The sequence below is a fragment of the Macrotis lagotis genome, chromosome 1 (genome assembly GCF_037893015.1).
Source record: "Macrotis lagotis isolate mMagLag1 chromosome 1, bilby.v1.9.chrom.fasta, whole genome shotgun sequence".
In the NCBI taxonomy this organism is placed as follows: domain Eukaryota; kingdom Metazoa; phylum Chordata; class Mammalia; order Peramelemorphia; family Peramelidae; genus Macrotis; species Macrotis lagotis.
This window is the reverse complement of record NC_133658.1, coordinates 248135696-248160425: the sequence shown is the minus strand read 5'-3', so window position 1 is coordinate 248160425 and position 24730 is coordinate 248135696. Positions and strand designations below refer to the sequence as shown.

Below are 24730 nucleotides of genomic sequence, written 5' to 3'. Positions count from 1 at the left end.
TATTGCCTCTCATCTTGACTGTTATATTATAAAAAATCACATAGCTGGTCTCTTGACCTTCATTCTGTTTCCTCTTTCATCTTGCTGTTGAACAAGGGATCATGGCACTCTTCTATTCAAAAAAGCTTCAGGGACTTCTGGCCAAGATGGTGGAGAGAAAACAGGAACTGCTTTAAGCATTCCCTGTGTCCCCTCAAAAATAACATAAAAGAAACCTCTTAACAGAAACTCGATCAGCAAAATCCAGAAAAAGAAGCTAGGAAAAGAACACCTACTAACAAGGTCTGTCTCAGGGGACCATAGGTGAACTGGGAGAGGAGACCAGAGAATCCATTTCTTTGCCACCACAAACAGAGTTTCTATGAATATTTTTGTATGAGTAATGCTTTTACCCTTTTTCATAATCTCTTCAGGATCTAGACCCAGTAGTGGTATTGCTGGATCAAAGGGTATGCACATTTTTTTTTTTGCCTTTTGGGCATAATTCCAAATTGCTCTCCATAAAGGTTGGATGAGTTCACAGCTCCACCAACAATGTATTAAGTGTCCCAGAATTCCCACATCCCTTCCAACATTGATCATTGGGTCTTACACATTCTTTAAAAAAAAATCTAGTGATAGATAACAGAGTAAATAGCAACTTTGAACTCAAGAAGACTCATCTTCCAAGTTCCAACCTGCCTCAGACACTTACTAGCTGTGTGAGCTTTGGCAAGTCACATAATCTTGTTTACTTCAGTTTCCTCACCTATAAAAATGTACTGGAGAAGAAAATGGTAAATTATTCCAATTTTCTTGTTAAAAAAATCTCAAATGGGGTCCCAAAGAGTCAGTCAGGACAAAACATCAAGGCTAGATCCTTTTTTTCCTGAAATGCCATATTTTAAGCATTTTGCTTCTTTTTCATGGTGTCTGATTCTGATTGTGGCTCCTCAGTATTTGAATTCTTTCTTTCTGGCTACTTAAAAAATGTTTTCCTTGATCTGGGAGTTCAGAATCTTGGCTGTAGTATTCCTGGGAATTTTCCTTTTTTTCTCCAGAAGGTACGTGTTAAGACTGTTTCAGTGCTACCTTGCCCTCTGTTTCTAAGATAGCTGGGCAGTTTTCCTTTATGATTTCTTGAAATATGATGTCTAGGTACTTTGTTGGTGTTGTTTGTGGTTTTAAGGTAGTCCCATGATTATTGAATTTTTTCTTTCATTTTCCAGATGAGTTATTTTCCCATGAGAAACTTCATATTTTCTTCTATTTTTTTCAACCTTTTTACTTTTTAAAATTATTATTTCTTGTTTTGTTTCTTTTTCGTAAGATTTTTGTGCCTCTTTTTTTCAAGTTATTGTCTTTTCCTACCTATTTTCCTTTCCTCCTCTTTTCCCATTCTTTCTCTTATTGCTTTCATTTGTTTTTGCAAGGCAGTGGGGTTAAGTGACATTCTCAAGGTCACACAGTTAGTCCTCCTGACTCCAGGGCTGATACTCTATCCACTGTGTCTAGCTGCCCCCCTCATTTGGTTTTTAAAAACTTTTTTTAAGCTTTTTTTTTTTTTAGATTTTTCAAGGCAATGGGTCTTAAGTTAAGCTCCTTCTTTAACTCTTCTAGGAATTCTTATTAGACTTCTGTCTAAGTTGCTTTTTTTTGGTTTAAGGCTTTGCTTATAGATTTTTTCAAGTCATCCTTTTCTTTGTTTATATCTTGAGTGTCCCTGTCTCCATAACAGCCTTTCATGGTTAGATTCTTTTGTTTGTTCATTCTTCTAGCCTACTTCTTCATGATTTGGGATTTTATGTTAGTATTGGACTCTGCACCCTTCTGGGATACCCTTCTGTCTCCCCAGTCTTCTGCTCTTTTATGTCCTTCTACTGCTTTCACAATTCTAGGTGAGGAATTTTGTCCCCAAAAGTGGTATGAGAACATCTGTTCATTACCTCCTGGTTAGAGTTCTGCAAGTTATTGACCACAAGTTTGGTTCTATCTATTGTTTCTGGTTATGAATTTTAGTAGACTGCCACTTGAATTGGTTGCTCTTAGCTTGCAGGGAGGTTCTTCTGAAGGTTCAGAATAACAATTGCTAATTCTCCCCCCCCCCAAAAAAAAAACCTGACTGCTCAAATGTAGATTGGACCAAAATAATAAAAACAACACTCCTGAAGAAACTGACTTACTTAATACTATAACAATCAAACTGCCAAAGGATTACTTTATAGAGCTAGAAAAAAAAAATTCATTTAGAATAACAAAAGGTCAAGAATGTTAAGGGAATTCATGAAAAAAATGGGAAGGAAGAAAATCCAGCAGAATTCAAACTATACTGTAGAATCATAATCATCAGAACAATTTGGTAATAGGTAAGAGAGAAGTAAGTGGTTACAACATACAGAAACAAGTCTAGTAATTCAATGTTTGATAAACCCAAAGATTCTAGCTCTTGGGGCAAGAACTCACTTTTTTCACATAAACTGTTGAGAAAACTGAAAAGAAGTTTGGAGAAGCTATTTTGGACCAATATCTGAAAATATATACCAAGGCATGCTCCAAATAATTACATGATTTGGACATAAAGAAATTAGAAGAGTATGAAAGAAATTACCTGTTAGATCTATGGATAGGGGAAGAGTTCATGATCAAACAAGAGAAATTCTCATGAAATAAATAGATACTTTTCTTTACATAAAATTAATTTTTTTTTCATTTAAGGCAATGGGATTAAGTGACTTGCCAAGGTCACACAGCTAGGCAATTATTAAATGTCTAAGGCTGAATTTGAACTCAGGTCCTCCTGATTCCAGGGCCAGTGCTCTATCCACATTACATAAAATTTTAAAAGTTTGTGGACAAACAAAACCAATCTGTTAAAATTTGAAGAGAAAAGTAGACCGGGCTGGAGGAGAATGTTTTTCTTTGATATGTCTTTCTTTGATTAATGTCTCATTTATAAGATAAGAAACTGGACTCTAATGATACCAAGATAATTAAAAAAAAAGTCATTCTCTTTAAGGAGTTATGGTTGCCCTTAAGTAATTTGACAGGAAAAATATTCAAGATTAATCCTTAAGAAGGAAGAATTACAAAACAATATAAAATATCTTTAGCATGACAGTAACTAAAATTTATAAATCACTTTAAGTTTTACAAAGTACTTTAGTTAAAGTGGTGACACTCAACAGAAATAGAAAAGTTCAAAATATGGATTGATTTTTTTTTTGACGAGGGAAAGATAATGAGTTCTGCTTTGAACATTTGAGTTTGAGGTACTAACAGAATAGCTAACTCAAATGTCCAATGGTGAGGACAGATGTCCAACTAGTGAGACAGGACCTAGGACAAAGATTAGAGATGGCTATGTAGTTATGGGAGTCTTCAGCATAGAGATAATCGTTGAGGGGCGGCTAGGTTGCACAGTGGATAGAGCACTGGCCCTGGAGTCAGGAGTACCTGAGTTCAAATTTGGCCTCAGATACTTAGTAATTACCTAGCTGTGTGGTCTTGGGCAAGCCACTTAACCCCATTTGTCTTGCAAAAAAAAAAAAAGAGACAGAGAGATAATCATTGAATCTATTCCAATCTAATGAAGAGTGAAAGAGAGACAGAGAGAGGGGAGGACCCAGGATAGATCCTTGGGGTACACCCATAGTTAGGGCTTAGGATGATCCAGTAAAAAAGAGTAGTAAGACAGGTAGAACCAAGAATGGACTGTAACATGAAAACTCAAAGTCAAAGTGGAGGGGAGGGACTATTTAAGAATAGATGATGGGGGCAGCTAGGTGGCACAGTGGATAAAGCACCGGCCCTGGAGTCAGGAGTACCTGGGTTCAAATTCAGTCTCAGACACTTAATAATTACCTAGCTGTGTGGCCTTGGGCAAGCCACTTAACCCCATTGCCTTACAAAAACCTAAAAAAAAAAAAAGAAAGAAAGAAAGAAAAACAAGTCAGGGATTTTACTTTGATGGTGACAAAGGACGTCTCTTTAACAGAAACTGGAGTAAAGGAGGAGCAAATTAGGGAAATGTCAAGAAGATTGGAGATTATACACTACACTAGAAATAAAAATGTAGCCAAAAAGAAATGTGAATCCCTGCCTTTTGAGGAGTTTAATGTGGAATGTAAGACATAAAAGGAAGATGAAAAGGATGAGAGGGAAAGGTTCCTCTTGTGGGGGTACAAAGGAGAAATCCAAATAATTGCTGCATAGTGAAAAATGAAAAGATTGATGATTTTGGTGCCCCCCACTCCGATAAAATGAAGATTCTGGGAGCAGTCTTCTACTTGCCAGTCAGAGGGAAGGTCCCTAGGGACAGACATTCTCACTCATTTCTCTCACTTATAAAATTTCAAGTTTCTTTGCCTTGTAAAATATTTTCTTTAGTTCTTATCCCTTATCTCTTGATTCCTAACTCTCCATGAGTCATCTTTTTACTCTGTGGGTCTGAAATGAACTGTCAGGAATCCCAGGAGAGCCACCATTTGGTCTGAGAAATATCCTAGAACAAACAAAATCATGGGAGCATCATTCCATATCTCAATTCTGCCTCTGTACTTGATATGTTGTCTTATTCCATGGTTTTATTTCATCACCCAGCCTTGCTTGCCAGAAATTTTCTATCATCAACATTGATTTATTCATTGCTGCCCTAAAGAGCTTTTCAGGATTAGATTAGAGGTTAGCCATCCAATTGAACATCAGGATTAGAGCTCTTCTGGAGAACTGATGGGTCATCTAAATAGGCAGAGTAAATGATGGACCTACACCTTGTGTGATTTCTAGGGGCTTGGAAAAGTCTTCTAGTTCTTCCCCCACCACAAACTTCTTTACTAGCTGATTGATTTCTGAAATTCTACCACTTGCAGAGCCATTTGTTAGGTTTGAGGTGGTATTCCTTGTTGAGACGCAAACACTACTGTAGGAGAAAACCACTTTATTGTTAATATATTTTCTGCTCTATATATTTTGTACATAAGATTTTGAGTTTTACATTTTTCTCCCCCTCTCAAGTTTTTTGGAATTATCTTATTATTGTACTGCTGAAATGAACAAGTCCATCATAGTTGATTATCACCCAATGACAAACTTTATCTCTTTCACAGTTTTTCAAAGTGTTGATCTATCCCTTGGGTTTCAGCAGCTGTTCTGAAGCATCTTGAGAGTGAAATAATTTGCTTTTAGGGAAAGGCAGATATATTCTTCTGGTCGGAAGCATGAGTTCTCAGATGCATTTGTCCCCTTTAAGTGAGATACACTTTTGTTTTTATTGATATCTTTTGGTTTTTACATCACCTTTATTTCCTAATTAATCTCCCCCTGTCTATTCAGAGAGCCATCCAGTAGGACACTAGAAAAGAGAGTAAAGAAAGTTTAATAAAGCTAACCAGCCTAACAAGTTGGAAACTGTGTTCATCTTTTCAAAGCCTGGCCATTATAATTACAAAATATTCAGTTTTGATTTTTTGTTATTTTTCCACTTACATTGTTGTAGACATTGTGTATATTGTTTTCTGAGACTATACTTAACTTCACTTTGCATTAGTTTATGTCTTGAGATACACAGTTACTAAATAAAATACATACTTATATTTGTAAAAATGTTTATTTCTCAATGATAAAAGCATTTTCACTGTACACAGTATTTTTATGTAAGCAGAAGGGATAAAATCCACATCAACCAAACTGAAAGATAAGGAGATTAAAAATAGTTTTGCTTGTCTGCTGGGGATTAGTAGAGTAGAAACTTTGTAGCAGATTATTATTGTGCCGCTGTACTGTATTATGTTTGACCATCTCTAACATATATAAACAGTACCACCATTTTAATGGAATATTTTACACTTTAAGCACCTACTAAATTTAATCCATCATTTCCTTTACCATTCTCACAAAGTCAGAAATCCATGTTGCTTTTTCTTTAAGTAAAAGGGAAGTTTTTGCTCTCCCTAGTGTTTCAAAGAATTCTAATTATGCAGAGCAACATTGCAACCCCACACACAAGGGCTCAGAGATCTTAGTTTATGGACGCTGTGGGAATAGCTGCTGAGGATTCTGATGGTTATTATAAACTTCTGCAATATTTGTTTAGATAGAGCAATCAGCTGGTATGCTCTGGGTTTATGGGAGTTGCACAAATAAGGGTCCAAAAGTAAATTCCCCAGCTTTCAATCTCAGGAAATATAGGGGACTGGCTTACATCAAAGATTTTAGGAAATGTTGGGACATTAAATGGCAGATATTTACATTGTTGAGCTTCTTTGAATAAGTTTTTGGCCAGAATTCAATTTAATTTATTTGACCATGGGATTTAAGTTTGGAAGAGACCTTAAAGATTGAACTGATTGGGAAACCTGAATTTACAATTTTACAAATTTGGAAACTAAAGCTCAGAGAAGGAAAATGACCTGGCAAACTGACTTTAGTCTCAATCTCTCAATTGAAACTGTTGTCTCTGAAGTTACCAATGATGACCTTTTCTCGGTCTTTATCCTTCTTGACTTCTCTCTCTATAGCATTTGAAACTGTTGACCACTCTCCACTTACATTTTTCTTTGTTTTCCTATCTGATCACTAGTTCTCAGATTGTTTTTTTATTGGATCTCATACTTGTATCCTACTTTTGATTGTGGTTATATACAAGTATTTGTTGGTTGAAATCTCCCTTCTCTTCTTTTTTCCATGTACTCTCTTGCATAGTGACCTCATCAGCTTGAATTCAATTATCATTTAAATGCAGATGACTTTCAGATTTCTATATCCAGGACCATTCTTTGCCCTGTGAGCTCTGGTCTCACATTGTCACCCAATTGAACATCTTGAAACAGATGTCCCATAAGCATCTCAAGATTAACATGTTCAAAAAAGATTGACTTAGCCTTTACCCCAAAACCACTCCTTTTATCAATTTCTCTTTTTCCTCAAGAATACTACCATACTTCAGTGACCTATATTCAGAACCTTCATTTTCATCTCCTCAGCTCTCATTTACCCCACATATCTAATCAAAGGACAAATCTTTCATTTCTTTTCAACAACTTTAACTTTCTTTTCCTTCTCTCCTATTCACATGACCATCACTGTAGTTTGGGCCCAAATAACTTCTAGCTTGGGATGTTTTGATGGCCTCCTAATTGGTTCTTTTTTTTTTTTTTTGGCAAGGCAGTGGGGTTAAATGATTTGTCCAAGGTCACACAGCTCTGTGTGTGTGTGTGTATGTGTGTGTGTCTGAGGCCAGATTTGAATTCAAATGACTCCTGACTCCAGGATTGGTGCTCCATCCACTGTACCACCTAGCTGCTCCTCCAATCCATACAACTAAGGATTTTCCTAGAGAACAGCTCTGACTATGTTTAATCCCCTGCTCATTAAACTCCAATGGTTCCCTGTTAACCTTAGGATCAAATTTAGATGCTTCTCTTTGGTATTTAAAAACCTTTCACAAACCAGTCCTACTTTATTTTTCTAGCCTTATACATTACTGTTCCTCATATATGATACTTAATTTCATATCTCCATTCCATAGTACAGATTCCCTCTTCACTTTTGCCTCTTAAAATCCCTATTTTTCTTCTAGGATCCATTTAAGTTCTACATTTATATGAAATTTTTCTCCGATCTCCCCAGCTACTATTGCTTCCCTAAAGATATATTGTAGATAATTAGGTGAATTAGAATTAAAATAATCCTGAGGTTCCAACTCACTCTTATATTAGCAAAGATGACCAAAAAAGGAAACTGACACTTGGTTTGGGTTTTTTTTTTAGGTTTTTGCAAGGCAAACGGGGTTAAGTGGATTGCCCAAGGCCATACAGCTAGATAATTATTAAGTGTGTGAGACCGGATTTAAACCCAGGTACTCCTGACTCCAGGGCCGGTGCTTTATCCACTTACGCCACCTAGCTGCCCCTAAAATGACACTTGTTGAGGGGGGTCAGAAGATAGTGGAAAAATACACATAGTTCTATACTATTGGAACTACAAATTGGTCTAGCCATTCTGGAATGCAATTTAGAACTATGTTATCAAGAGTCCCTAGATTGTAATCCACCTTTGTCCCAGTACCACTACTAGGATGTATTATAAAAAGATAAAAGAAAGAGGAATAGGATCTTTGTGAACACAAATATTTGTAGTAGCTCTTTTTGTAATAGAAAAGAACTAGAACCAGGGTGGGAAAAGGGGGAAGATACCTGCATATGCTAGGGTAAATGAATATAATGTAATAATATTGTGTATGAAAAGGACAGTTTCAGTATGTTGAGAAGATGTTTATGAACTGATGCAGATTAAGTAAACAGATCAAGAGAACAGTATATTGAGTTATATCAATATTGTAAAGACAATTTGGAAAGACATAAGAACTCTGACAGTGATCAACGATTTAACTCCAGAGGACTGATGGTGAAACATGCTATCTATCTTCTCATAGAGGTGGACTCAAGTTGCAGAATAAGATATTCATGAAAGAACATGGCTGGTGATATATTATGCATATTTTATATAAAAGCTTTACTTTTGAGGGGGTAGGGAGATGGGAAAAAGAGGGAAAAGAAGCTAGGGATAGGGTTGCCCCAAAAAATAAGAAAGAAAAAAGGAAAAGATTGTTGAAACTTATTTTTGAAATATAGAAAAGAAGGGCAGAAAAAATCGCAAGCTGAAAAATTTAAAAAATATTGTGTTGAATTTATTAGATACTTAAAAGATAACAGGCAGGGGAAGCTAGGGCACAGTGAATATAGTTCTGGCCCTGGAGTCAGGAGGTCCTGAATTTAAATTTGGCCTCAGACACTTACTAAATACCTAGCTGTGTGACCTTGAGTAAGTCACTTAACCCCATTGCCTTGCCAACAAAAAAAATCTAAAAAAAGAGAAAGAAAACAAGCTGCACATAATAGTTTCAGTCTCATATTCAAACCTTTCTGACCTATTATAAGTATTAAAATTCCCATTTTAATTGATAGTTAAGTTCAGAAACTTTAAATGGGAGAAAAAGAGACTTTATAACAATATATATGTTAAATTTCTATAGTACTTGCTTTTTATATTTTCTGTTGCCCTGAACTTGCTAAAGGACATTATTGGAAAATAGCCACATTATCACTACCACCAATACCACTACACCACCTTGTATCTGTTTTATTTATACCTAGATATATACTTAATAGCTTCCCGAATAGATGGTGAGCTCTTTGAGGTCAGAGACTATTTTGCTTTTTTTTTGTTTCCATAGTGCTTAGCTTCTTCTTAAAAAAAAAACAGTGACAAAGTGGTGATTTATACTTCAGATAGAGTTTGGGATAGTTACTTTCTAAGTTCTCTTCTAATTCTGAAATTCTGTCTTAATAACTGCACATTTTTATACTATTTTTTTTATTGCTGTTAAATACTTTTGAAATCTAATATTTCATTTGATCCTCACTGAAAAACCCATTAGGTAAAAAAGGGAGGTGACTTTCCCAAGGCCATGAAGTTAAGTGACATTAGGAAGCTTGGGATCCAGGTCTTTTCACTCCTAGTCTAGTGTGTTTTAGATTGCTGTACACTGTTTCTTGTATGCTAACATACAGATTCCCCTCTTTGGTTCTGATTACATATAATTCAAAAATGTTCTTTCTTCTAGTACAGATTGTTTAAGAATTTTATTATAGATACCAATTTCTATTTTTGCTTCACAAATAAGAGTGGGATCACAGTGTATTTTGTTGGTGTCTGTTCTCTTACCACTTAAAAGGAATCAGAATGAACCATGAATAAGAAGACATCCAAGAAATCATGATTTAAAGATGTTAACCACATTTTGAATGTTGGAAAGTTTTTACTTTGAGCAAACTGACAGAAGCCTCTTTTCAGAAAAAAAAACCCTCTAGCTTTTAGAAATTTTGAAAGTAATTTACTTTACTCTGATCCTATTGAGAGGCAGTATTGTGGAGTGAAAAGAAAAAAATAGAATTGGAACCAAACAGCCTGAACTGAAATATAAGTTCTTTGATGTATTAACTTTGTAATCTTGTATAATTCACTTTTATTCTCTGAGCTCTGCTTTCTTCCTTTGTGAAATGGATAGAATAATTTGTATTATCTCATAGGCTTATTTGTAGCTAATCAAAAAACTGTCCTCCCCTTAAGTGCATTCTGCCTCTTTCAGTTTGGTTTAAAGGATTAAGAACCATTTTGTATTTATCTATTTCATGTTCCATCATAACTGAAGAATTCATCACTTAATGGCCAATTTTCCAATGATGGAGTTTGCCAGGTTGGTCTTCTGACAGCAAATATACTATCACCACACAATCTATGTTAGAAATGTTTCCTTAGGAATTGAATTAACCATGTACAACTTCAAACTTAACATATTGACTAACATGACAGAAAATGAGAATGACAAATGCTAGAAGGGATGTAGAAAAATAGGGACTTTAATATTGGTACTGGAGGTGTGAACTGGTCCAGCCATTCTAAGGAACAATTTAAAAATATGTCCAAAAGGCTATTTAAACTGTGCATATACCCTTTGACTCAGCAATACCACTACTAGGTCTATACCCGCAAAAGATCAATGAAAAAAAGAGGAACCTTATGTATTCAAAAATATGTATAGCAGCTCTTTTTTTGTGATAGTAAAAAACTGGAAATTTAGGGGATGCTCATTAATTGGGGAATGACTGAATTAGTTTTAATATAGATGGTTATCTATTGTGCTATAAGAAATAGCAAGCAGGAAAAAAAGAAATAACAAGCAGGGTGGTTTCAAAAAAACTAGAAAGATTTATATGGACTGATACAAAGTGAAGTAAGCAGTATCAGGAGAACATTGTACGCAATAACAGCAATATTGTAACAACAATAAGTTTTGAAAGACTTTAGTTAATATGGTCAACATAATGATCTACAATAATTCCAAAGGATTCATTTTGAAAAATGCTATCTACCTCTATAGAAAGAACCAGTGAATGCAGATTGAAGCATAGTATTATTTATTTTGTTTTTTCTGTATTTTTTGCAACATGGCTAATATGGAAATATGTTTTTATGACTTCATATGTATTGATTATCATTGCTCACTTTCTCAATGGTTGGGAGAGTAGGAGAGAGAAAATTTGGAACCCAAAATTTTTAAAAATGAATGCTAAAAAAAGAATTTAACTTTGGTAGGATTTGATACATGGTACAAGATCTGAAAAAAGGCAGAAAGACAAAACCTAAAAATGTATATAATGACCTCTGTTTTGAGAATGCCAGACTTAATTTTCTAATATGTTTAGCCTGGGATATATCAGATGACTCTAGAATCCCATAGAATCTTCATAAGGTTGTCTCTTCATCTTTCTATTCTTAATGTTACCCCTCTCCCCATTTTCTACAATCTATACTGGGTTACTAGCCACTCTTCACATACAACATTCCATTTCCCATGTCTTTTGCCTTTGCTTTTTATGTAGCTCTACCTCTTGGAAACAATATCTAGTTTTCTTGAACATTTGTTTCAGCATCTCCTATAAGAGACCTTTCCTCAGCCCTCTGCCCCCCAGCTGCTAATGCTTTCCTCTCTAAGGTTACCTTGTATCTGTTCTGTATGTACATGTTGACTCTTGAATTAAGATCAATTCATTCATCAATAAACGCTTATTAAGCCTCTACTGTGTACCAGGCCCTGCAGTAAGACTTGGGAATATAAACAAAGGAAGGCAACAAAACAAAACAAACAAAAATACCCCAATCTCTACTCTCAAAGAGCTAATCTGAGCTGAAGAGAAGATAGAAACAACTATGTACAAATAAGATATACCCAGGATAAATTGGAGATAATCCATATGGGAGATCTGGGAAGGGAGGTAGGATTTTAGCTGGAACTTGAAGGAAGCTAGGGAAGCAAGGAGGGAGAGTATTCCAGATATGAGGTGTTGCCAATGTAAATGACTGGAGTTTGTAGACCTAGTGTCTTGTTTGTGGAACAGCAAAGAGTTTCTGAATTAGAGTATGTGGGAATGAGGGGTAATGTATAAGAAGCCTGGAAAGACAGAAGGGAACCAGCTTGTTAAGGATTTTGAATGTCAAACTGAGGATTTTTTTTATTTGATCCTGGAAGTGATCCAGAACCACTGGATGGTCAAATTAGTTTGAAGACTGAGTGAAGGATAGATGAAAGTGAGAAGAGATTTGAGTCAGGAAGACTGATCAGCAAACTGTGAGAATAGTCCAGGCTTTAAGTGGTGATGGTCTGGACCAGAAAGGTGGTAGTATCAAAAGAGAGAAGGAGGACTATTTGAGAGACGTTACAAAGTTCAAAAGACATTTCAAACTTTTTCTCTCCAGGGAGAGAGGAATTGGAGTCAAAGGTGATACCTAGATTTTGTATGTCTGGGTGACTGAAAGGTGGTGGTACTCTTGCCTGGAATAGGAAGGTCCAGAAGGTGACAGAGATGGATTTGGAGGGAAAGATAATGACTTTTTTATTTTGGATATGTTGAGCTTAAGATTTCTATGGAACATCTAGTTCTAGTACTCTAATATGCAATTGGAGATGTGAGTCTGGATGTTAGAGTTGGATTATGTGGTTCTGAGAATCATCAGCATACAGATGATACTTGAAACAATGGGAGCTGATGAAGTCACCAAGTATAATAGTATAAAGGGAGAAAAGAAGAAAGGCTATGCAGTCTTGGTGGATATCTACTGTTAAGTAATTGGATTGGATGTGGATGAATATTCAGCAAAGGAAACTAAGAAAAGCATGGTCAGCCAGGTAGGAAGAGAGCCAGGAGACAGCAGTGGCATAGAAACCTAGAGAGAAGAGACTTTTAAGGAGAAGAATGTGATTAACAGTGTCAAAAGCTAAAGAGAGAGATCAAAGAGGATGAGAATTGGAAAAAAATCCATCAGATTTTCCAGTTCAGAGCTCATTAGTAACTTTGAAGAGAACAGCTATGGTTGAATTGTAGATATTTAAAGAAGCATAGGCATCTATTGTAGACAACTTGCTCAAAGACTTCAACTACAGAGAGTAGAAGAGATATAGAAGAAATATCTCCATGAAAATTAGTGGAGATGGACAGATCATGGTTCCGATATTCTTTCATTTTTTTTTTTTTAGGTTTTTTAGGTTTTTGTTTTTGGGTTTTTTTTGCAAGGCGAATGGGGTTAAATGGCTTGCCCAAGGCCACACAGCTAGGTCATTATTATTAAGTATCTGAGGCCAGATTTGAACTCAGGTATTCCTGACTCCAGGGCTGGTGCTCTATCCACTGTGCCACCTAGCTGCCGCAAGATATTCTTCCAAAAGCAAAAACACTAACCCTACTCCCCAGTTTGTAAAATGAATTAAATATGGAGGGGGGTGGGAATCAGGTTTATTTTATTGTCTTTTCAAGTCCTCTTATTTTTCTTTTTTTTTAATTGCAAAGAAAAGCTAACTGATTTAAAAAATATTTTATCAAGATAATCTAAAGTACATTTCCGGGAACAACTTGGTGACTATGAATAGAGTGAATAGAGCACCAGCCCTGAAGTCAGGAGGACCTGAGTTCAAACCAGACACTTACTACCTTGCTATGTGACCTTGGGCACTTAACCCCATTGTCTTGCCAAAAAAAAAAAAACCAAACCCAAACCAAAAATAAAGAACATTTCAGGAGAAGTATTTCTACTGTAGAATTGTTTTCTTTAGATCTGACCAACACCTTGATATAAAATCTATAAATATTTTTCTATATATTGACCCACTCTTGATAACATCATCATAAACCCAGGATATACTTGAGTGGGCAGACACACACACACACACACATATGTATACTTGCCAACTTGCCAAAATACATACACACACACACACACACACACACACACACACACACATACACACATGCTTTGTGGCAGCTGGGTGGTACAGTAGATAGAGCACCAGCCTTGGAGTCAGAAGGACCCGAGTTTAATTCTGGCCTCAGACACTGCCTGGCATCTAGGGTCTTCTCCAGTCATTCTGATTCATATCTGACCACTGGACCTAGATGGTTCTGGAGGAGAAATGTGAGGCTGGTGACTTATCACAGTGCACCCTCACTCAAATACAGTACATGGCATCAATCCCTGGTATCATGGTCTTCTTGGAGAACAAAGGATGAACATCATCATCACTTGGTCAGGATCACCTAACAAGAAATCTTCCTTTCTTCCTTCCTCCCTCCCTCCCTTCATTCTTATTTTTTAGGTTTTTTTTTTTTGCAAGGTAAATGGGGTTAAGTGGCTTGCCCAAGACCACACAGCTAGGTAATTATTAAGTGTCTGAGCCCGGATTTGAATCCAGGTACTCCTGACTCCAAGGCTGGTGCTTATTAATCCACTACGCCACCTAGCCACCCCACCCTTCATTCTTTCCATCCTTTCCAAGCAAGTAGATCAGAACAACTAAGACATTCTAGAGATTGACAACTGAAAAATGATGCTCTTATGTTGATTGCAAATTTTAAAATTTAAATTTAATGCTCTAAATTTAAACAACTAGAAATTCTGACTAATTTTAATAGCCAATCAATTTTGACATGGCCTTGGTTTGACTAATAGGCAAATCCATGCTTTTCTTTTTTCAAATGGTTTAGAATTAATTATTCATGTTCTGGGATGTATTACATTTATTTCTAAATTGAATGAGTTAAGCTGTAAAATGATCAGCTGGCAAATGTTAATGTTACATAGTTTAATTTATTAGCAATAATGTTTAGATTCTACTGTTATAAAGTTCGTAACTGTTTCAAACCTTTAATTTAGCTAAATGAGGGCTTGATAGAAAGAGGTTATTTGTTTCATTTGCTGATATTTAACTTTTATTGAAGCCTTTTTTTATAGCAGTCATTTCATAATATATACCTTCACTGAATCTTTCCTTGGAACAAGGAAAAATAATTAAATTAAACCACTTGACAGAATATTTCTGATAGTGTATTCAGTATTCTGGTCTTATAGTTTATACATCTTTACTGATGTGTTTCATTATCTGTTCACCAAGACCAGGACTGATGGCATAGTGTATAGAGGACTGGACTTGAAGTCAGGAAAACTTTCAAATTCTGCTTCACACTCTCAGTTTTGTGACATTGTACAAACAACTTAACCTTTCTTGGCCTCAATTTGCCTATCTATAAAATGGGAATACTATTTTACAGAGTTATTTTAAGGATCAAATGAGATAATTATGTATGAAGCTAATGTAAACCTTAAGGCACTATGTAAAATGTTAGCTATAATTCATACTAATAATAATAAAATAATAAAAAAAATGTTGAATTGAATTAGGAGGAATTCACAATCAGTTAAAAGGGAAGTTAGGTGGTGCAATAGATAGAACACTAGCCTCCCTGGAGTCAAGAGGACTGAAATTCAAATCTGACTCCTGACATTATATTAGCTGTGATCTTGGGCAAGTCATTTAACTCCAATTGCCTCAAAAAAAGGAAACAATCAGGCAATCAAAGTTAGATCTGGAAGGATTTATTTTCTGGCAAATTTTAAAGTCTTTAAATAATCACTATAGTTGGATAGATTAAGAGAATAAATTCCTTAATAAAAGCAAAACAACTTTATATTACCTGGTAGATATGCTCCTTAAAGGCAGGCATTTTGATAAAGAGAAAAATTCGGTGTCCAGTGTGTGTGATCTCTTGGAACACACTATGACCATATGCTCAAACTTTACTTTGTACATATATTAAAGCTTGTATAAATTATAATGAACAATAGAAATCAGTCCAGGAAAGTTGATCAGCTTCTTATAATGAAATTCTGAAGACCCAAAGAAATAAGCCCAATGAAGTAGAAAAGGAAAGATTTTCTAAATACACCAATGCATGTGCCCATGGAACTCAACAGCCAAATATGATTTTTAAGACATGCTCAAAGATAGAATCAAGGGACAGGTGACAGGGTGAGACCAGAACTGTGACTCAGTTCTGTAAGAGTTATCGGAGGATTCAAACTAAGCTGAGGCTGATGAGCAAAACTGAGGGCAAAAACACTGTCTGGGGTTTTGTTGTGGATGTGGGGAGAATTAAAGAAAGTATAAAATCAATGTTCAAGTCAGTTCAACAAGCTTTTATTAAGTATCTCTATGTGCTAAGCACTGGGTAATCAAAGAAAGGCAAAAACCAGTCCCTTCTCTCCAACTCACAGTCTAATGGAGATAAAACCGGAGGAAACAATAACTCAAAAAGGGGAGAAGGTGGAAGGGTTTCTCAACCTATTTTGCTTGTTTTCTCTGCCAAAGAGAATCAAATTTGAATTCAAAGGACAGAACAGGTAAGACAGAAAAGAAGTTGATTGTCAAGAAGAGAGAGCTAGAGCTGCCCTCCATGGGGACAAGTCAATCAATCAATCAACATATTTATCAAAGTTTAATGTGTAAATCCAGTGGGGTTACAAAGTCAGAAATTAAAGCAGTTCCTGAGCTTTTTTTTTCCTAAAGGAAGGTAGCTGCATATATAAATGTAACTATGGTGGATAAAAGAGTTGTTTGAGACCTTCTTTCCTCCTACCCCTTTTTATTTCTGGAGACCAGTGCTTCATCAGTCACACCTGTTATAATAATTAGTTCATTTTAACTTCAGGAGAAATGTAATGGCCTTTCTGGAACATTTTGTTCCCATCTCTGCTGCTTTAAGGACTTTATATTAAATAAAAAGCCCAACAATCACAAATTGTTCAGATAAAATGTTTATTTAGTGCTCACTAGTGCTAAGTACTGGGAATACAAGTACAGGGAAAAAAGATGCTCCCTGCCCTCAAGAAGTTTACATTATAATAGGGGAAGGTCAAACATAAAGGACTAATTGGTGAGGAGGTTGAGCAATATTAAAAGTGAGGGGAACTTGGATAAAATGAGCAAATCTGGACCTTCAGCAAAATGGGTATCTGGGCTAGAGACTCATCAATCAGGAGGGCAAACCCCAAGTGGGGCAGTATCTGCAGACAAGCAAATGTACTGCTAAGGAGGTGCTAAGCACACAATTAAGATAATTCCTAATATTTTAGGCAGTGGTGTAGGTCTCTGTCTTAATTTACATTTTTATTTATCTCTAGTTAACCTATTTGGTTAACTGGTCTCTTTGTGATTCAATTTCCTGGCATGGCACTCTCCAGATTTTACAGGCATGTCACAATGATGTTAGCACATTGGCTCTGAAGAGCTTCAGTTTGGTAGGCAGTCTAATACTTGTTCTTTCCCATACTTACCAACAAGTCCCAGCAAGAAGAGATAGAAAGAGACAGTCCATTTAAAAATAATTACATACATTATAGAATATATGGGCATCTGCCCCAAAATAAAGCTGCCAAGACAAACTCAGAAACTATATGAACTCAAATATAAAGCACTTTACACACAAGTAATCATATTCAAATAATTGAAGAAATACTAATTGCTTATGGGTAGACTGAATCAATATATTAAAAATAACAATTCTGCCTAAATTAATTTACTTATTCAGAGCCATAGAAATCAGTTTACCAAAGAATTATTTTTAGAATTAGAAAAAATAATAATTCATCCAGAAGAACAAATGCCATTATCAAAGGAATCAATGAAAAAATATGAAGGAAGGTGGCCTAAGAGCACTAGATTTTAAACTATATCACAAAGTGGTAATCATCAAAGCAGTCTGTTACTACCTAAGAAACAGAATGATGATCAGTGGAATAGATTAGGTACATAATACACACTAATAAATGGTCATAGTAATCTAGTGTTAGAGAGATTTTGCCCAACAGAAATTGCTGGGAAAACTAGTTTGGCTGAAACCAGGGAAACATAGAAAATTTTACCTGTCAGAAGGAAAGAAACTGAAGAAAATTTAGCAAATTTCTCTGATAAAGTCCTCATTTTCCAACTATGTTGGAAAACTGATTCAAATTCATAAAAAATAAGAGCTGTTTTCTAAGTAATAAATGGTTAATGGATATGAATTAGCAGTTTTCACATGAAGAAATCAAAACTATAGTCATTTGAAAAATTCTCTAAGTCACTATTGATTAGAGAAATAGAAATTAAGAAACACCTTATACCTATAGATACCTATAGACAGAGAAGGAAAATGACAAATGTGGGGGAAATGTGGGGAAAAAATGGAATACATTCATTATTGGTAGTGGTGTGAATTCTAGAGAACAATTTGGAGCTATGCCCAAAGGACAATAAAACAATGCATACTCTTTGACCCAACAATACCACTACTAAGTCTGTATTCCAAAGAAATCAAAGAAAAAAGAAAAGGACCTACATGTACAATAATTTAGATTCCAGCTCTTTTTGTGGTGGCAAAGAATTGGAAATTGAAGAGATGCTTATCAATTGGGGAATGGCTGCATAACTTGTGATTTATGATTGTTACAAAATGTTATCATAAGAAATTATGAGGGGGATGATTTCAGAAAAAATCTGGGAAGACCTATTTGAATTGATGCAGAGTGAATAGGACCAAGTGAACATTGTACAGCACTATTGTAAGGATGATTAAATGTGAAAGATTTAGCTACTCTAATCAATACAATGATCCAAGACAATTCTAAAGAACTCAAGATGAAAAAATGCTATCTACCTCTAGAGAGAACTAATGAACTCTTGAGTGCAAAATGAAATAAACTTTTTTTACTTTTTTTTTTTTGAAAGGTAATGGGGTTAAGTGGCTTGCCCAAGGCCACGCAGCTAGGTAATTACTAAGTGTCTGAGGTCACATTTGAAACTCAGGTACTCCTGACTCCAGGGCTGGTGCTCTATCCACTGCACCACCTAGCTGCCCCCTATTTTTTAAATTTTTTTTGACAACGCAACTAACATGGAAATGTGTTTTGCATGATTTCACATGTGTAATAGATGTAATATTGCTTGCCCTTTCAGTGTGTGGGAGAGCAGCTGGAAGGCAAAGAGAATTTGATACTGAAATTAAAAAATATACATTTTAAAAAAGTTAAAATAAAAATGCTGTTTCTGTTCTCAGATAGCTCACAGACTAATGGAAGAGACAAAAAAGACATATACAGGAAAAATTGAAAATAATCAAAAGAGAGAAGGCCTCAGGAAAGGCTTCCTATAGAAGGTGAGATTTTAAATGGAGCTAAAGGAAGATGGGGAGGCCAGGAAGTATAGATGAAGAGGGAGAGAGCTCCAGGTATGGGAGACAACTAGGGAAAATGTTAGGAATTGGAAGATGGTGTGTTCTGTTCATGTTCAAGTAACTTTAAGGAGATCAGTGCCATTAGACTGTAGAATCAGAAAGGGAGTACTGTTGGGGGGGCGGGAAGAAGGGGTAGTATAAGGTATAAGAAGACTGGGGAAAAAATATAAGGGGAGCAGATTATGAAGGTCTTTGAATGCCAGAACATTTTATATTTGATCCTTGAGGAAATAAGGAACCCCTGGAATTTATTGAATGGAGGTAGAGATGATATGGTCAAATTTATGTTTTAGGAATAGCTGACCAGAGAGGATGGACTGAAATGGGAATAGACTAGGAAACAGCCCAGCCAGAAGGTTGTGAGGGTCTGGACTAGGGTGTTGGTCTGAGAAAGGGGAGAGGACAAGAGATAATATAAACGTAAATTGAACAAGCCTTGGCAGCAGATTGAATATGGGGGATGCAATACTTTAAATTAATGATTGTCCTGGTTTAAAATGTGAGCACACTAAAAGTTTATAAGTGTTATTGTTTATCTTTTAACAAGCTTCATTAGGACTGTGAAGAGATGGGAAAACAAGTTAATCCCTTTGGTAAATGCCACTGTTTTCTTTCTGTATATTAACTGTCAGAAAATACACACTTGTACTCTTAAGCTATTCCTTGTAAGTTTCTCAGGGACTCTCATGTTCCGGCTGTGTGTTAGACCTGGAAACTCCAGCACTTTAGCCAATGTAAATGTTGATTATCAACCATTTTCCCTCCCTTTAGAATTAGACAAAACAGGACTCAGGGGAGAGGCTAATTTGTATTGTATCTTCTACCAGACCTAGGCACTCAGTGAAATCGGCTGATTTTTTTTCAAACCAGTAGGCGAGTGTCTAACTACCTTCTGTGAGTTGAAGCTATACAGAAGGCTCTGGATTTTTTTTTTAATAACTAACCTTTCCACTGAAAGTATTTGCATGCTTTTGGGAGTGGAGGGGAAAGGAGAAATATTACTTTGTATGTACCTGGAGAAGCAGCTGCTGCATTTCACCCTAGATTGGGTGGATGATATACTCCCTCATGTTTATATGTGAGTATATTATTTCATATTGTTTGGGAAAGTATACTGATTGTTATTATTTTTGGAAAAAAACAAGTCTGTAGGTAACCTCATTGTTGCAAAATACAAGGGTCCTCATTCACTGTAGTGTCTTCATTTCAATAGGATGCCTGGAACATATTCAAATATGAACTTTATTGTTACAAGAATGTTTATGTTTGGAGTAGCTGTTGAGCAACTTAAGTGTAATGCCAAGTATTTCATCATTTAATTTTATTAGTTTATAGTGTTTTAAAGTAAAATTACATTAAACATTGGAGTTATAAACTGATACAGGGAATGAGATTCACATATCCTAAAAGAAACTGTGGCAGATTAAAAGAATGGATTTTGCCTCCTGCATGAGACAAGGCAGTTAGATTATTTGATCTCTAAGGTACCTTCCAGAGCTAATGGCTTATGTACAAAAATCCTTTCCAAGTCCAATATTCTCTGTTCTCTGAGCCCTTCTAATTTTGACATTCTGTGTTCTAAAGACCTTTCCAGTTGTATGTATGTGTGCTTGTGTGTGTGTGTGTGTGTGTGTCTGTTTTAACAGAAATTCAAATAAAACTTCATGAGAACAGCATGAGTTGAGGAGTGGTATTAGAGAAAAATAAGGGGAATAAATTTGGTGAAACATTCCAGAAGCAAAACAACTGCTCACTTGAAACATAGAGATTTATCATCCAAATCCAAACAGATTGCCAGGGTTATAAATAGTTTTAGCTGCAAGTAAACAGTTTCTTTCCCCCTTTTGCTGTTGCTGGCCCATTGTTCAGAAGCCTGAGTAACCAAGCCAAGGAAGCAGCATTTTAGCCCAAACTTGGGCTGTCTTCTCTCTGTAGGATTCAAGCTTCTTACCTGAACTGGTAGAATGTCAAGGATTAGACAAGGTTACAATTTGACATTTGTGACCTAAAATGAAATTTGTTTGCTCAACTTTTTCTTCCTCCTTTTACACCATTGCCAACTCTTGCTTGTTACAGAACTGTTTAGATCACAAATTTTATAGATACTATAAAAAGACAGAAGCACATGGCTAATTACTGAGAAGCATATTCCTTTGCCACATACTGCCTCTTTTCAAGGCCAATACGCACATGGCTACTTCCTGAGGGAGGGAATCGCTTTCAGAGCTGTCCTTTAGTGGATCATTGAGCACCCTCCAGCCTAACTAGCTAAATTTTCTGCAAGTTGCATACATCTCAAAAGCCTCTTGAAATAAGCCAAACAAAATTTTGCCCTGAGAACAGTTTTGGACATTCCATAGTTTATTTTAAAAAATTTCCTTTTGGAAAAAATCAGATCCTCCTACATAATTTTCCACTTCTGTTGCATTCATTTGCAAGAGTTCATTATATTGAGCAGTCATGAAAAGGTATTGTTGAGTAGAGTGCTGGACTTTTAGTTAGGGATCCTGGTTCAAATCTTTACTCTGCTCTTTACTATTTATGTGACTTTGAGCAAGAGACTTCCTCTTTCTATGTCTCTTCCTCCTGTCGAAGATGAAGTTGGACTAGATCATAGGTCAGGAACATTTAGCCTGCAATCTGACGCTGCCATGATTTGAAATTCAAGAAATTTAGGAGCCTTTTTAGGGGTAAATTAATTAAAAGTTTGACCAAATGTAGCTGGCGAATGATGTTATATGTATCCAAATGGCCCTTTACAGAGAAGAGGTTTCTCATCCCTGGTAGATGATCTCTAAGCTCTCTTCTAGACCTGTATAGTGCCTTGTACATCGTTGAAGCATAATAAAAGTTTGTGGAATCGAATTTCATTGATTTGAACTTCTGTGATTCTGTGGAACCCTCTACACTACAATTGTCTCTTTCTACACCATACTTCTCTTCCAGGAAAGGAACCTATTTCCTGTACACATAGCTCATGTTGGGACTAAAATGCAGTTTCTTTGGCTCTGTCAGGAAGCAAACTGGTTCATGAAAGGAAGCAAAATTATAGGCATTGTTTCCCCAACCTCTCCATCCCTTGGGTGCTTTCTCCCCCAGGCTAATCTTAATTATACCTGTCTTTGCCAAAATGTCCTCAGTTTGGCATCTGCATTACTGCATGTTGGTGATGTCCATGTGGGCTGAGCTCTAGGAGTTTGTGTGAGGTGGGGGTGGGGTGTTAGGGAGGAGGGATGTCTAGGATCAGAAAGGGTAGTGAGTCTCTTAAAATTAGAAAGAATAATCCAAAGCCTCAGAAAACTTCCCCAGACAGATAGTCTTGAACCCTTTGATGATGGTACTTTTTTTGAGAAACTAGTGTGTTTTCATATCATTACCCAAAGTGGTTTGGTTTAAAAGTATTACTTTTTGAGTTGTGCTACTTATTAATATAGATAAATGAATCCAGGGAAGGACTGGGGAAAGAGAATGATAAGAAAAATCTCTGGGTTATTTTTGTTTGTTTTTTGCAAGTCAGTGAAATTACGTGACTTGCCCAAAATCACACAAGCTAGGTAATTATTAAGTGGCTGAGGTTTTTATATGAACTCAGGTCCTCCTGACTCCAGGGTCTGTGCTCTATCCACTGAGCCACCTAGCTACTATTGGGTTGTGTTTTAAGTTCTTAGCTAATGACCTAGATAGTAATCTGTTGTGGACAAAATAATCAATTAAAATGTTAGGATACCTGATATTTCAATCCCACCTCTGCCATTGACTAACCTGTTATGTGCCTCCTTTTTACTCAGTTTCTCAACTTTTATCATCTTCTGTGTTTAATAAAGTGGCTGGACTGAATGGTTTGAAATTCTGTCTCAATCTTAATGTTGGTGATCCTGTGATTCTTTCGTACCCTTTAAACAGTGAATGTTAAGCCTCACATTTCTTCACCATAAAATTTAAAAATGGATAATAGTCACTGTAGTTCATTTGAAAAAACACTGAATTTGAAATCAGAGTTTGAATTCTGTCTCTGCCTACCTAATATTTCTGTGATCTTGGACTCCTCTCATTTGTAAAAGGAAGACCAGATCTCCAATTTGAGCTCCTGGAATTTTATAAATAAAACATAATTAGGTTACCGAAAGTTTACATATATATTAGCTCATTTGACCCTTACAAACTACTTGATGATCAGGTAAAAATCTTTGTTTTAAAATTCTCTGATAAGGATTTGATGTTGAAAATTATCAAATATGTACACATAGATACATATATATGTGTATGTTTGTGTGAATATATATGTATAATTATTTATATTGACTAAGAGTAGTTTCCCCAATAGACAAAGAATATGAATACCCAGTTCTCAAAAGGACTACAGAGTGAAAACTGTATATTCACAACCATGTGAAAAAAATTTCAAAATCACTAAAAATAAGAGAAATGCACATCAAATCAACCCTGAGTTTTTACTTGAAAATTGATGAAAATGAGAAAAATGTGTCAGTAAGGTAGACATACGTATATTGTTGTTGGAATTTTTTGAAATTGTGTGACCATTCTGGAAAGCAATTTGAAATTATACATTAAAATGATCAAAATGTCCATACCCTTTGAACTAGAGACTCCATTGCTAGGCGTATATCCCAAGGAAGCCATTAATAATTTTAAAAAAAAGTGCCCAAATACTGCAAAGTATTTATCACAACACTTTTTGTTGATATCTAAGAATTGGAAACAGGGGGCAGCTAGGTGGCACAGTGGGTAGAGCACTGGACTCCTGGAATCAGGAGTACCTGAATTCAAATCCTGCTTCAGACACTTAATAATTACCTAGCTGTGTGGCCTTGGGCAAGCCACTTAACCCCATTGCCTTTCAAAAAACTAAAAAAAAAAAAAAAGAATTGGAAACAATACAGATACCCTTTGAATAAGAAATGGCTAAAATTTTAAGAAATGTTGTATACAATGTATACTGTATACATGGAAAGACCTATATGAACTGATGCAGAATGAAATAAGCAGAACCAAAAAAAACCATACACAGTGTTTACAATAATGTAAATAAAAAACAATTTCACACCACAAAAAGTAAATGTAACAAAATTATAAAGATAATGAGGGACTTGAATAAAGAGATATGAGGAAAACTTCTAACCCTTTGTAGAGAGGGGAGGTACACAGATCCACACATACTATATATGTTTTTGGACTATTTTCCAATATATTGATTATCTGTGCTGACCTTTTAAAAAAATTATCCCTTAAAAATACTATTTGTCATATGGGATGGAGCTCTGAGAAATGGGAAAGGGATACTTTAGTGGTATGAGGAAATAGAAAATATCATTAGAGGAACTACTTGAAGGATAGATAGTACAAGTTCTATTCTCTTCATTTTACAGATGAGGACAGTGAGACCTTGAGAAGGGAGTCATTTACTCAAGGTCCACACAAAGTGGGCCTTAAATCTGACTCTAGTGTCCTTCACATTATACCACAAGGGGAGAGTTATGAAGAACAGAACAGTACTTGGAAGTTAGTTCCTGTAAGACAAAGTCAGTTTAAAGTTATGAATGTTTTCCTTCTACAGATAAGTTGATATATGAAGA

At 35.8% G+C, this 24730-nt stretch overlaps 1 protein-coding gene across 2 annotated transcripts in view; it reads left to right on the top strand.

Moving 5' to 3' along the window:
* The window catches only part of PKIG (cAMP-dependent protein kinase inhibitor gamma), a 74784-nt gene that overhangs the window by 13501 nt on the left and 36553 nt on the right, over positions 1-24730 (top strand). The window contains exon 2 of one of the 2 annotated variants that reach the window (XM_074210129.1): positions 18960-19058. The exons of the other annotated variant lie outside the window; for it this stretch is intronic. The gene's annotated coding sequence lies outside the window, so the exon portion shown is untranslated. The remainder of the gene's footprint in view (positions 1-18959; positions 19059-24730) is intronic. 2 annotated transcript variants of the gene reach the window in all.